The sequence below is a fragment of the Pseudophryne corroboree genome, chromosome 9 (assembly GCF_028390025.1).
Source record: "Pseudophryne corroboree isolate aPseCor3 chromosome 9, aPseCor3.hap2, whole genome shotgun sequence".
Classification (NCBI taxonomy): domain Eukaryota; kingdom Metazoa; phylum Chordata; class Amphibia; order Anura; family Myobatrachidae; genus Pseudophryne; species Pseudophryne corroboree.
In genome coordinates this window covers 268,445,825-268,457,917 of record NC_086452.1, presented here as the reverse complement: position 1 = coordinate 268,457,917, position 12,093 = coordinate 268,445,825, and the positions used below count along the sequence as shown (strand labels likewise).

General features: G+C 49.3%; 1 protein-coding gene across 2 annotated transcripts in view; it reads right to left on the bottom strand.

The window, feature by feature from the left end:
- SCYL3 (SCY1 like pseudokinase 3) overlaps positions 1-12,093 on the bottom strand; it is a 377,023-nt gene that overhangs the window by 260,691 nt on the left and 104,239 nt on the right. The gene's annotated exons all lie outside the window — the stretch shown is intronic.

Sequence of the window (12,093 nt, the reverse complement as noted above, 5' to 3'; positions counted from 1 at the left end):
CAATGCCACCCATAAACAAACACTGACCATCAATCACATTGCGAATAAATCCTCACTGTGCCCGCCATCACTAAACAATTCCCTTTCAACCGACGCATGCACAGATCCGCAAACATTGGCACTGCATCCACCTTAGTACCACCGGAGTGGCGAGCTGAAATACGCGAAAAGTGACCCCGCCCAACACTTTGGTCAGGTTTAACTGCTTTATGCGGCTAAACCAGACCTCTATGGGCGCAAACAGTGCAATAAAGACATTCAATTGAATATCGCCCCTGTGATCTCCCATTACTCTTTAGATGGGAGGTCGTGGTGATAATCAAATGAATTTTGCCAATTGTATCTGTTACAGTCTATGTTGTGCAAGAGCTCAAACCCTTCATACGTCAGAGGCTTTCAAATCACAAAACAACCTGCTACAGGAAAAGGTGTTGGGTTTATAATGAGAATCAGTGTAAGGGGATTGACGAGATATCATCTGACGTGGGTGCTCTAATTAGCAGTGCTAACACTTCCAATAGATGTGTTAATGGGAGTAAGGAAATTGGGCAAATTACAGACCAGTGATAGTAAGACTTTGACAATAGCACAAATGGGTAGAACAGTACTATAGCCCTAAGAGAAAACTTCTGTGATATGACAGACTGTAAGTTAAATTAACTATTTACCAAATCCAGAACAGAAAAAAAAATAAGAATTTACTCACTGGTAATTCTATTTCTCGTAGTCCGTAGTGGATGCTGGGAACTCCGTAAGGACCATGGGGAATAGACGGGCTCCGCAGGAGACTGGGCACTCTAAAAGAAAGATTAGGTACTATCTGGTGTGCACTGGCTCCTCCCACTATGCCCCTCCTCCAGACCTCAGTTAGGGAAACTGTGCCCGGAAGAGCTAACACAAGGAAAGGATTTGGAATCCAGGGTAAGACTCATACCAGCCACACCAATCACACTGTACAACTTGTGATAACCATACCCAGTTAACAGTATAAACAACAACTGAGCCTCATTTAATGGATGGCTCATAACAATAACCCTTTAGTTAAGCAATAACTATATACATGTATTGCAGAGAGTCCGCACTTGGGACGGGCGCCCAGCATCCACGACGGACTACGAGAAATAGAATTACCGGTGAGTAAATTCTTATTTTCTCTGACGTCCTAGTGGATGCTGGGAACTCCGTAAGGACCATGGGGATTATACCAAAGCTCCCAAACGGGCGGGAGAGTGCGGATGACTCTGCAGCACCGAATGAGCAAACTCAAGGTCCTCCTCAGCCAGGGTATCAAACTTGTAGAACTTTGCAAAGGTGTTGGAACCCGACCAAGTAGCAGCTCGGCAAAGCTGTAAAGCCGAGACCCCTCGGGCAGCCGCCCAAGAAGAGCCCACCTTCCTTGTGGAATGGGCTTTTACTGATTTAGGATGCGGAAGTCCAGCCGCAGAATGTGCCAGCTGAATCGTGCTGCAGATCCAGCGAGCAATGGTTTGCTTTGAAGCAGGAGCACCCAGCTTGTTGGGTGCATGCAGGATAAATAGCGAGTCAGTTTTCCTGACTCCAGCCGTCCTGGAAACATAAATTTTCAAAGCCTGGACTACGTCCAGCAACTTGGAATCCTCCAAGTCCCTAGTAGCCGCAGGCACCACAATAGGTTGGTTCAAATGAAACGATGACACCACCTTAGGGAGAAATTGGGGACGAGTCCTCAATTCTGCCCTGTCCATATGGAAGATCAGATAGGGGCTTTTACATGACAAAGCCGCCAATTCTGACACCCGCCTAGCCGAAGCTAAGGCCAATAGCATGACCACTTTCCACGTGAGATATTTTAGCTCCACGGTCTTAAGTGGCTCAAACCAGTGGGATTTCAGGAAATCCAACACAACGTTAAGATCCCAAGGTGCCACTGGTGGCACAAAAGGAGGCTGAATATGCAGCACCCCCGTAACAACGTCTGAACTTCAGGCAGTGAAGCCAGTTCTTTTTGAGAGAAAATGGATAGGGCCGAAATCTTGACCTTTATGGATCCTAATGTTAGGCCCATAGTCACTCCTGACTGTAGGAAGTGCAGGAATCGACCCCGCTGGAATTTCTCTGTAGGGCCTTCCCGGCCTCACACCGAGCAACCTATTTTCGCCATATACAGTGAAAAAGTCTTGCTGTCACGTCTTTCCTAGCCTTTTTCAGCGTAGGAATAACTTCATCCGGAATGCCCTTTTCCGCTAGGATCCGGCGTTCAACCGCCATGCCGTCAAATGCAGCAGCGGTAAGTCTTGGAACAGACAGGGCCCCTGTTGCAACATATCCTGTCTGAGAGGCAGAGGCCATGGGTCCTCTGAGAGCATTTCTTGCAGTTCTGGGTACCGAGTCCTTCTTGGCCAATTCGGAGCAAAGAATATTGTTCTCACTCCTCCTCTTATTACAATTCTCAGCCCTTGGGTATGAGAGGAAGAGGAGGGAATACATAGACCGACTGGAACACCCATGGTGTTACTAGTGCGACCACAGCTATCGCCTGAGGGTCCCTTGAACCGGCGTAAAACCTTTTTTAGCTTCTATTGAGGTGGGACGCCATCTATTCCACCTGAGGCAGTTCCCATCAATTTGCAAACTGCGTGAAGACTTCCTGATGAAGTCCCCACTCTCACCCGGGTGGAGGTCGTGCCTGCTGAGGAAGTCTGCTTCCCAGTTGTCCACTCCCGGAATGAACACTGCTGACAGTGCGCTTACTTGATTCTCCGCCCAGCGAAGAATTCTGGTGGCTTCTACCCTCGCCACCCTGCTCCTTGTGCCGCCTTGGCGGTTTACATGAACCCCTGCGGTCTGACTGGATCAGAACCGGTTGGTCGCGAAGCAGGATCTCCGCTTGACTTAGGGCGTTGTATATGGCCCTTAGTTCCAGGATATTGATGTGAAGGCAAGTCCGTTGACTTGACCACAGACCTTGGAAATTTCTTCCCTGTGTAACTGCCCCCCACCCTCGGAGGCTTGCATCCGTGGTCACCAGGACCCAGTCCTGAATGCCGAATCTGCGGCCCTCGAGAAGGTGAGCATTCTGCAGCCACCACAGGAGAGACACCCTGGCCCTGGGGGATAGGGTGATTAACCGATGCATCTGAAGAGGTGATCTGGACCACTTGTCCAGTAAGTTCCATTGGAAGGTCCTCGCATGGAACCTGCCTAAGGGGATGGCCTCGTATGATGCCACCATCCTTCCCAGGACTCGAGTGCAGTGATACACTGACACCTGTTTTGGTTTTAATAGATTCCTGACCAGCGTCATGAGCTCCTGAGCTCGGGAGATAAACCCTTTTCTGGTCTGTGTCTAGAATCGTGCCTAGGAGAGGCAGGTGAGCTGTAGGAACCAACTGCGACTTTGGAATATATAGAATCCAGCCGTGTTGCCGTTTCACTTCCAGAGAAAGTGATACGCTGTTCAGCAACTGCTCTCTTGATCTCGCTTTTATGAGGAGATCGTCCAAGTACGTGATAATAGTGACACCTTGCTTCCGCAGGAGCACCATCATATCCGCCATTACCTTGGTGAATATTCTCAAGGCCGTGGAGAGACCAAACGGCAACGTCTGAAATTGATAATGACAATCCCGTACCGCAATTCTGAGGTACGCCTAATGAGGTGGATAAATGGGGACATGAAGGTATGCATCCCTTATGTCCCGATTCACGATAAAGTCTCCCCTTTTTAGGCTTGCACTGACCGCTCTTAGCGATTCCATCTTGAACTTGGACCTTCTCAGGTATATGTTCAGGGATTTTTAATTCAATATGGGTCTGACCGAACAGTGTGGTTTCGGGACTACAACATGGTCGAATAATAACACCCTCTTGTTGAAGGAGAGGACCCTTGACCACCACCTGTTGAAGATACAATTTGTGAATTGCAGTTAACACTGGCTCCCTCTCTTGGGGGGAAGCCCGCAGGGCCGTCGGTGAGGGGGCATATTCTCACAGTCCAGCTTGTATCCCTGAGACACAATATCTATTGCCCAGGGATCTAACAGGGAGTGAACCCACTTGTGGCTGAACTTACGAAGGCGTGTCCCCACCGGGCCTAGCTCCGCCTGTAGAGCCCCAGCGACATTGGTGGATTTTTGTAGATGCCGGGGAGGACTTCTGTTCCTGGGAACTAGCTGTGTTGTGCAGCTTCTTTCCTCTGCCCCCGGCTCTGACAAGAAAGGACGTACCTCAGACTTTGTTTCTTTATTCGACAGGCTGCATTTAATAATGTCGTGCTTTCTTAGGCTGTGCAGGAATATAAGGCAAACTAGCAGAATTACCAGCTATAGCTGTGGAGACCAGGCCCGAGAACCCTTCTCCACACAATCCTCAGCCTTCCATATGCCTCTTAAGTCGGCATCATCTGTCCAATGCATATTCTACAGGACACGTCAAGCAGAAATCAACATAGCTTTGACTCTAGGACCCAATATACTCATGTCTCTTTGGGCATGCTTTATAATTATATATCTATCACTTAAGATAGCATATTTAATATATTTATATCTATATGCATACTAGGGTCTCAATCTCTGCTGATAAGGTACCTGTCCACGCTGCCACAGCGCTATAAACCCATGCCGACACAATCGCCGGTCTGGGTAGTATACTAGAATGTCACAGACTGTATTATGTGTATTTTATGCCAAAAGGTATTCTAATTGCTGCCCAGGGTGCCCCCCCCCCCCCAGCACCCGACAGTGACCGGAGTGTGTGTTGTGTTGTGGGAGCAATGGCGCACAGCTGCGGTGCTGTGCGCTACCTTAATGAAGACAGGAGTCTTCAGCCGCCGATTTCATCTCTTCTCTTCTGTCTTCTGGCTCTGCAAGGGGGACAGCGGCGCGGCTCCGGGAACGGACGATCGAGGTCAGGCCCTGTGTTCGAACCCTCTGGAGCTAATGGTGTCCAGTAGCCTAAGAAGCACAAGCTAGCTGCAAGCAGGTAGGTTTGCTTCTCTCCCCTCAGTCCCACGTAGCAGTGAGTCTGTTGCTAGCAGATCTCACTGAAAATAAAAAACCTAACAAATACTTTCTTTTCTAGCAAGCTCAGGAGAGCCCACTAGGAGCACCCAGCTCTGGCCGGGCACAGATTCTAACTGAGGCTGGAGGAGGGGCACAGAGGGAGGAGCCAGTGCACACCAGATAGTACCTAATCTTTCTTTTAGAGTGCCCAGTCTCCTGCGGAGCCCGTCTATTCCCCATGGTCCTTACGGAGTTCCCAGCATCCACTAGGACGTCAGAGAAATCTTATTTTCTCTTACGTCCTAGAGGATGCTGGGGACTCCGTAAGGACCATAGGGTTTATACCAAAGCTCCAGACCGGGCGGGAGAGTACGGACGACTCTGCAGCACCGACTGAGCAAACATGAGGTCCTCATCAGCCAGGGTATCAAACTTGTAGAATTTTGCAAAAGTGTTTGAACCCGACCAAGTAGCTGCTTGGCAAAGCTGTAATGCCGAGACGCCTCGGGCATCCACCTAAGAAGAGCGCACCTTCCTAGTGGAATGGGACTTTACCGAATTTGGTAACGGCAATCCAGCCGTAGAATGAGCCTGCTGAATCGTGTTACAGATCCAGCGAGCAATAGTCTGCTTAGAAGCAGGAGCGCCAACCTTGTTGGCTGTATACAGGACAAACAGTGCCTCAGTTACCTAACCCGAGTCATCCTGGCTACATAAATTGTTAAGGCCCTGACTAGATCAAGGGACTTGGAATCCTCCAATTCAGCGGTAGCCACAGGCACCACAATAGGTTGGTTCATATGAAACGACGAAACCACTTTAGGCAGAAATTGAGGACGAGTCCTCAACTCTGCTCGATCCACATGGAAAATCAGATAGGGGCTCTTGTGAGACAAAGCCGCCAATTCGGACAACCGCCTCGCAGACGCCAAGGCCAACTACATGACCACTTTCCAAGTGAGAAATTTTAAGTCAACTGTTTGAAGAGGCTCAAACCAGTGTGATTTAAGGAACTGTAACACCACGTTCAGGTCCCACGGTGCCACTGGGGGCACAAAAGAAAGTTGGATGTGCAGCACTCCCTTTACAAAAGTCTGGACTTCTGGGAGAGAAGACAATTCCTTCTGAAAGAATATAGGTAAGGCTGAAATCTGCACCTTAATGGAGCCTAACTTTAGGCCCATATCCACTCCTGTCTGTAGAAAATGGAGAAAACGACCCAGCTGAAAATCTTCTGTAGGAGCATTCTTGGCTTCCCACCAAGATACATATTTCCTCCAGATACGGTGATAGTGCTTCGCCGTTACCTCCTTCCTAGCTTTGATTAGAGTAGGGATGACTTACCCCGGAATACCTTGCCTAGCTAGGATTTGGTGTTCAACCGCCATGCCGTCAAATGTAACCGCGGTAAGTCTTGGAACACAAAGGGCCCCTGTTGCAACAGGTCCTCCCTGGGAGGAAGAGGCCACGGATCTTCTGCGATCATTTCCTGAAGATCTGAATACCAGGCCCTTCGAGGCCAATCTGGGACAATGAGTATTGTCTGCACTCTTGTTGGTCTTATGATTCTCAATATTTTTGAGATAAGTGGAAGCGGAGGGAACACATAAACTGACTGAAACACCCACGGTGTAACCAGGGCGTCCGCCGCCACTGCCTGAGGGTCCCTTGACCTGGAACAATACGTCCGAAGCTTTCTGTTGAGGTGTGACGCCAGAGGAAGTCCCCAACGACTTGTTACCTCTGCAAAGACCTCTTGATGAAGTCCCCACTCTCCTGGATGGAGATCGTGCCTGCTGAGGAAGTCTGCCTCCCAGTTGTCTACTCCTGGAATGAAGGCCGCTGACAGAGCGCTTACATGATTTTACGCCCAACTAAGAATCCTGGTGGCTTCTGCCATTGCAGCTCTGCTCCTTGTCCCGCCCTAGCGGTTTACATGCGCCACAGCTGTGACGTTGTCTGACTGGATCAGAACGGGTAAGTTGCGAAGAAGATTCTCCGCCTGTTGCAGGCCGTTGTATATGGCCCTTAATTCTAGCACATTAATGTGTAGACAAGCCTCCTGGCTTGACCATATTCCCTGAAATTTTTTTCCTTGTGTGACTGCTCTCCATCCTCGGAGGCTCGCGTCCTTGGTCACAAGAAGCCAATCTTGAATGCCGAACCTGCGAGCCACCACAGGAGAGAGACCCTGGCCCTGGGGGACAGGCTTATCCTCCGATGCATCTGTACATGGGACCCTGACCACTTGTCCAGAAGGTCCCACTGAAAAGTTCTCGCATGGAACCTGCCGAACGGAATGGCCTCGTAGGCCGCCACCATCTTTTCCAATACTCGAGTGCATTGATGAACGGACACTCTTTTTGGTTTCAGCAGGTCCTTGACCATGTTCTGGAGTTCCTGGGCTTTTTCCGTTGGGAGAAAAATTCTCTTTTTTTCCGTGTCCAGAATCATGCCCAAAAATGACAGCCGAGTTGTCGGAACCAACTGCGACTCTGGTAGATTTAGAATCCAGTCGTGTTGTTGTAGTAAATTAACAAAAAGGGAGGTAATCTGCGCACTGGGGTGGTTTTACTGTATGGGATGTGCTGCTAGTCAAAAGGGTGTCCTTGCCCTTTGGTTCAATATGGATATCTGGTTTTCACCTGACTGCGCTCATCCCCTACAGTTTGAGTACTCGTGAAATGATGCAAATGGATGCTTATATAAAGGTGTGTTTTACTTTCACATGTATCAAATATGACACTCAATATAATGAAACAGTGCGGATAAATATTGTTGAACATGAAAAAGGTGGTAATCACAATGTGTGCTCCACGGGGAGCACCTGTTTAACTCAGTCCTTTTATCACTCAAATTGGTGATTAAATCCTTTAGGTTCTTGGCGTGTGTGTTCTGACACAAAGGCCAATGGGCTGGAAAAAAAATATATAAATGTAATGATTAAATCTGGCTGTGTTGCTTTAAAAGTCAAATATATATTTTCCAGTGGAAATGTCTCTAGTCCTGACCGGACTGTGTGGGCTTTAAAAATCTGTCTTTAGTAATTAGATTCATATAGTTGCAGAGGACGGTGTCCCGTACCTCTGCGTGTGGAAGTCAGGTATTCGTGCACTATCGTTGCGGCCGTACTTGTAAGATGTACAGGTGCGGCTGGCAGCGGGAACCTCCTGGCAGCTCCGGACAGACTCGTCCCTCAGCTCGCGCACCCGCTCTCCGGTTCGTCCTGTTAGGGATCTCCCTGTGTGCCTGCGCCGCTCGCTGGGTTGGTCGTGTTCGCGTGGGGGGGAGCTCAGCCGCAGGATCTAAACAGAGCCTGTGGCAGTGTTGCACCTCCCCACAACGGAGTACTCACCTGTGTGGTCCTCCTGCTGCCCGTCCGTCTGTACTGCTTACCGATGTCTGCGCCGTAGGTCCGAGGGTCTCACAGCACTCTCCTGTCCTCCAATGGTTTGATGTCTCTTAGTCGTCTCCTCCAACGCGTTTCAACCGGATCGGTCTTCCTCTGGGAGTCTTTGCAGTGTTCTGATAGTGGTGGATGTTAAAATGGCTTGCGGGCGGGACCAGCATCAGTTCCTCCTTTGTTCCACTGATTTGATTGGTGGTTGAGGTTGTCAGTATTGCAGGGGGCAGATCACATGTTCCTGCAATCTGTCCCATTTGTAAGTTTCAGAAACAGGGAAAGTATGAAAACATGGCAATGCAAATGAAATTCCGCCCGCAAGCCATTTTAACATCCACCACTATCAGAACACTGCAAAGACTCCCAGAGGAAGACCGATCCGGTTGAAACGCGTTGGAGGAGACGACTAAGAGACATCAAACCATTGGAGGACAGGAGAGTGCTGTGAGACCCTCGGACCTACGGCGCAGACATCGGTAAGCAGTACAGACGGACGGGCAGCAGGAGGACCACACAGGTGAGTACTCCGTTGTGGGGAGGTGCAACACTGCCACAGGCTCTGTTTAGATCCTGCGGCTGAGCTCCCCCCCACGCGAACACGACCAACCCAGCGAGCGGCGCAGGCACACAGGGAGATCCCTAACAGGACGAACCGGAGAGCGGGTGCGCGAGCTGAGGGACGAGTCTGTCCGGAGCTGCCAGGAGGTTCCCGCTGCCAGCCGCACCTGTACATCTTACAAGTACGGCCGCAACGATAGTGCACGAATACCTGACTTCCACACGCAGAGGTACGGGACGCCGTCCTCTGCAACTATATGAATCTAATTACTAAAGACAGATTTTTAAAGCCCACACAGTCCGGTCAGGACTAGAGACATTTCCACTGGAAAATATATATTTGACTTTTAAAGCAACACAGCCAGATTTAATCATTACATTTATATATTTTTTTTCCAGCCCATTGGCCTTTGTGTCAGAACACACACGCCAAGAACCTAAAGGATTTAATCACCAATTTGAGTGATAAAAGGACTGAGTTAAACAGGTGCTCCCCGTGGAGCACACATTGTGATTACCACCTTTTTCATGTTCAACAATATTTATCCGCACTGTTTCATTATATTGAGTGTCATATTTGATACATGTGAAAGTAAAACACACCTTTATATAAGCATCCATTTGCATCATTTCACGAGTACTCAAACTGTAGGGGATGAGCGCAGTCAGGTGAAAACCAGATATCCATCCGTGTTGTTGTAGTACTCTCCGGGAGAGAGACACGCTTTTTAGTAACTGATCTCTTGATCTTGCCTTTATCAGGAGATCGTCCAAGTATGGGATAATTGTGACCCCCTGCTTGCGTAGGAGCACCATCATTTCCGCCATTACCTTGATGAAAATTCTCGGGGCAGTGGAAAGCTTAAACGGCAACGTCTGAAACTGGTAATGACAATCCTGTACAGCGAATCTCAGGTACGCCTGATGAGGAGGATATATGGGGACATGAAGGTATGCATCCTTTATGTCTAGTGACACCATAAAATCCCCCCCCTTCCAGGCTGGAGATCACTGCCCGGAGAGATTCCACCTTAAAATTTGAACCTCTTCAAATATAGGTTTAGGGATTTTAGATTCAGAATTGGTCTGACCGAGCCATCCGGCTTCGGGACCACAAATAGGGTTGAATAAAACCCTTTCCCCTGTTGCACTAGGGGAACCCGGGATAATCACTTGCTGTTGATACAGCTTTTGTATGGCCGCTGAAACTATTTCCCTCTCTGGGGGAGAAGCTGGCAAGGCCAATTTGAAAAATCGGTGTGGAGGCACATCTTCGAACTCCAGCTTGTAGCCTTGGGATACAATTTCGACCACCCAAGGATCCAAATCCGACTGAACCCAGACTTGGCTGAAGAGTCGAAGACGTGCCCCCACCGGTGCGGGCTCCCGTAGCGGAGTCCCAGCGTCATGCAGTGGATTTTGTAGAGGCTGGGGAGGATTTTTGTTCCTGGGAACTAGCCGTAGCTGGTGTTCTTTTCCCTCTACCTCTGGCGAGGAAGGAAGAGCCACGCCCCTTTGAACTTATGAGACCGAAAGGACTGCATCTGGTATTGAGGTGTTTTCTTCTGCTGTGGGGGAACGCAAGGCAATAAAGAAGACTTACCCGCGGTAGCTGTGGAAACCAGGTCCGCGAGGCCCTCCCCAAATAAAACTTCACCTTTGTAAGGCAAAGCCTCCATATGTCTCTTTGATTCAGCATCACCTGTCCATTGACGGGTCCACAGGGACCTTTTAGCAGAAACTGCCATGGAATTGACTCTTGAACCCAAAAGCCCAATATCTCTCGCAGCCTCTCTCATATATAATGCTGCGTCCTTGATGTGACCTACGGTCAACAAAATACTATCTTTATCTAGGGTGTCAATGTCAGATGACAAGTTATCAGCCCAAGCTGCAATTGCGCTACCCACTCATGCCGACGCTACTGCAGGTCTGAGCAGGGCTCCCGTAGTCGCATAAACTGATTTTAAGGTAGTTTAATGCCTGCGATCCGCAGGATCCTTTAGGGCCGCCGAGTCCGGGGACGGTAGTGCCACCTTTTTGGACAAGCGCGTCAAGGCCTTGTCCACCGTGGGCGAGGATTCCACCGTAACCTGTCCTTTGAGGGGAAAGGATACGCCATAATAATTCTCTTGGGAACCAGCAGTCTATTGTCTGGAGTTTCCCAAGCCTTTTCAAATAAAGCGTTCAGCTCATGAGATGGGGGAAACGTTACCTCAGGCTTCTTTTCCTTAAACATGCAGACCCTCGTGTCAGGTACAGAGGGGTCCTCTGTGATATGCAAAACATCTTTTATTGCAATAATCATATATTGAATACTCTTGGCCACTCTTGGGTGCAACCTTGCATCATCATAGTCGACATTGGTGTCGGAATCCGTGTCGGTATCAGTGTCTGCTATCTGGGAAAAGGGACGTTTATCGGACCCTGAAGGGTCTTGTGACACAGTAACAGCCATGGATTGACTCCCTGCTTTGTCCTTGGACTCTGCTTTGTCCAATCTCTTATGTAATAAAGCCACATTAGCATTTAAAACATTCCACATGTCCAACCAATCAGGTGTTGGCTGTGCCAACGGAGACACCACCACCATCTGCTCTGCTTCCTCCCTAGACGAGCCTTCCGCTTCAGACATGTCAACAAAAAGTACTGACAACCCCACACACACTGGGATATATGAATAAGGGGACAGACCCACAATAAGGCCCTTTGGAGAGACAGAGAGAGAGTACGCCAGCACACACCCAGCGCCAGTAGATACTGAAACAAAATCCCAGCCTGTACAGCGCTTTATATATAGAATTAGCACCAAATAAATGTGCCGCCCCCATCGTTTTTGCCCCGTTATTTGTTCAGCAGGGGAGAGTCCGGGAGCAGCGTCTCTGCAGCATGCTGTGGAGAAAATGGCGCTGGTTAGTGCTGGAAGATCAAGCTCCGCCCCCTCGAAGGAGGGCTTTGGTCCTGCTATTTTTATTATACTGGCAGGGGATTTATTATATACTGCCTCCGCAGTATCTATATACGTGTGCCAGTCTTATGTGAGGTAAAAATCGCTGCCCAGGGCGCCCCCCCTGCGCCCTGCACTCTTGCTGTGCCTGTGTGTGTTGTGGGAGCAATGGCGCGCAGCACGACCGCTGCGCGGTACCTCATGAA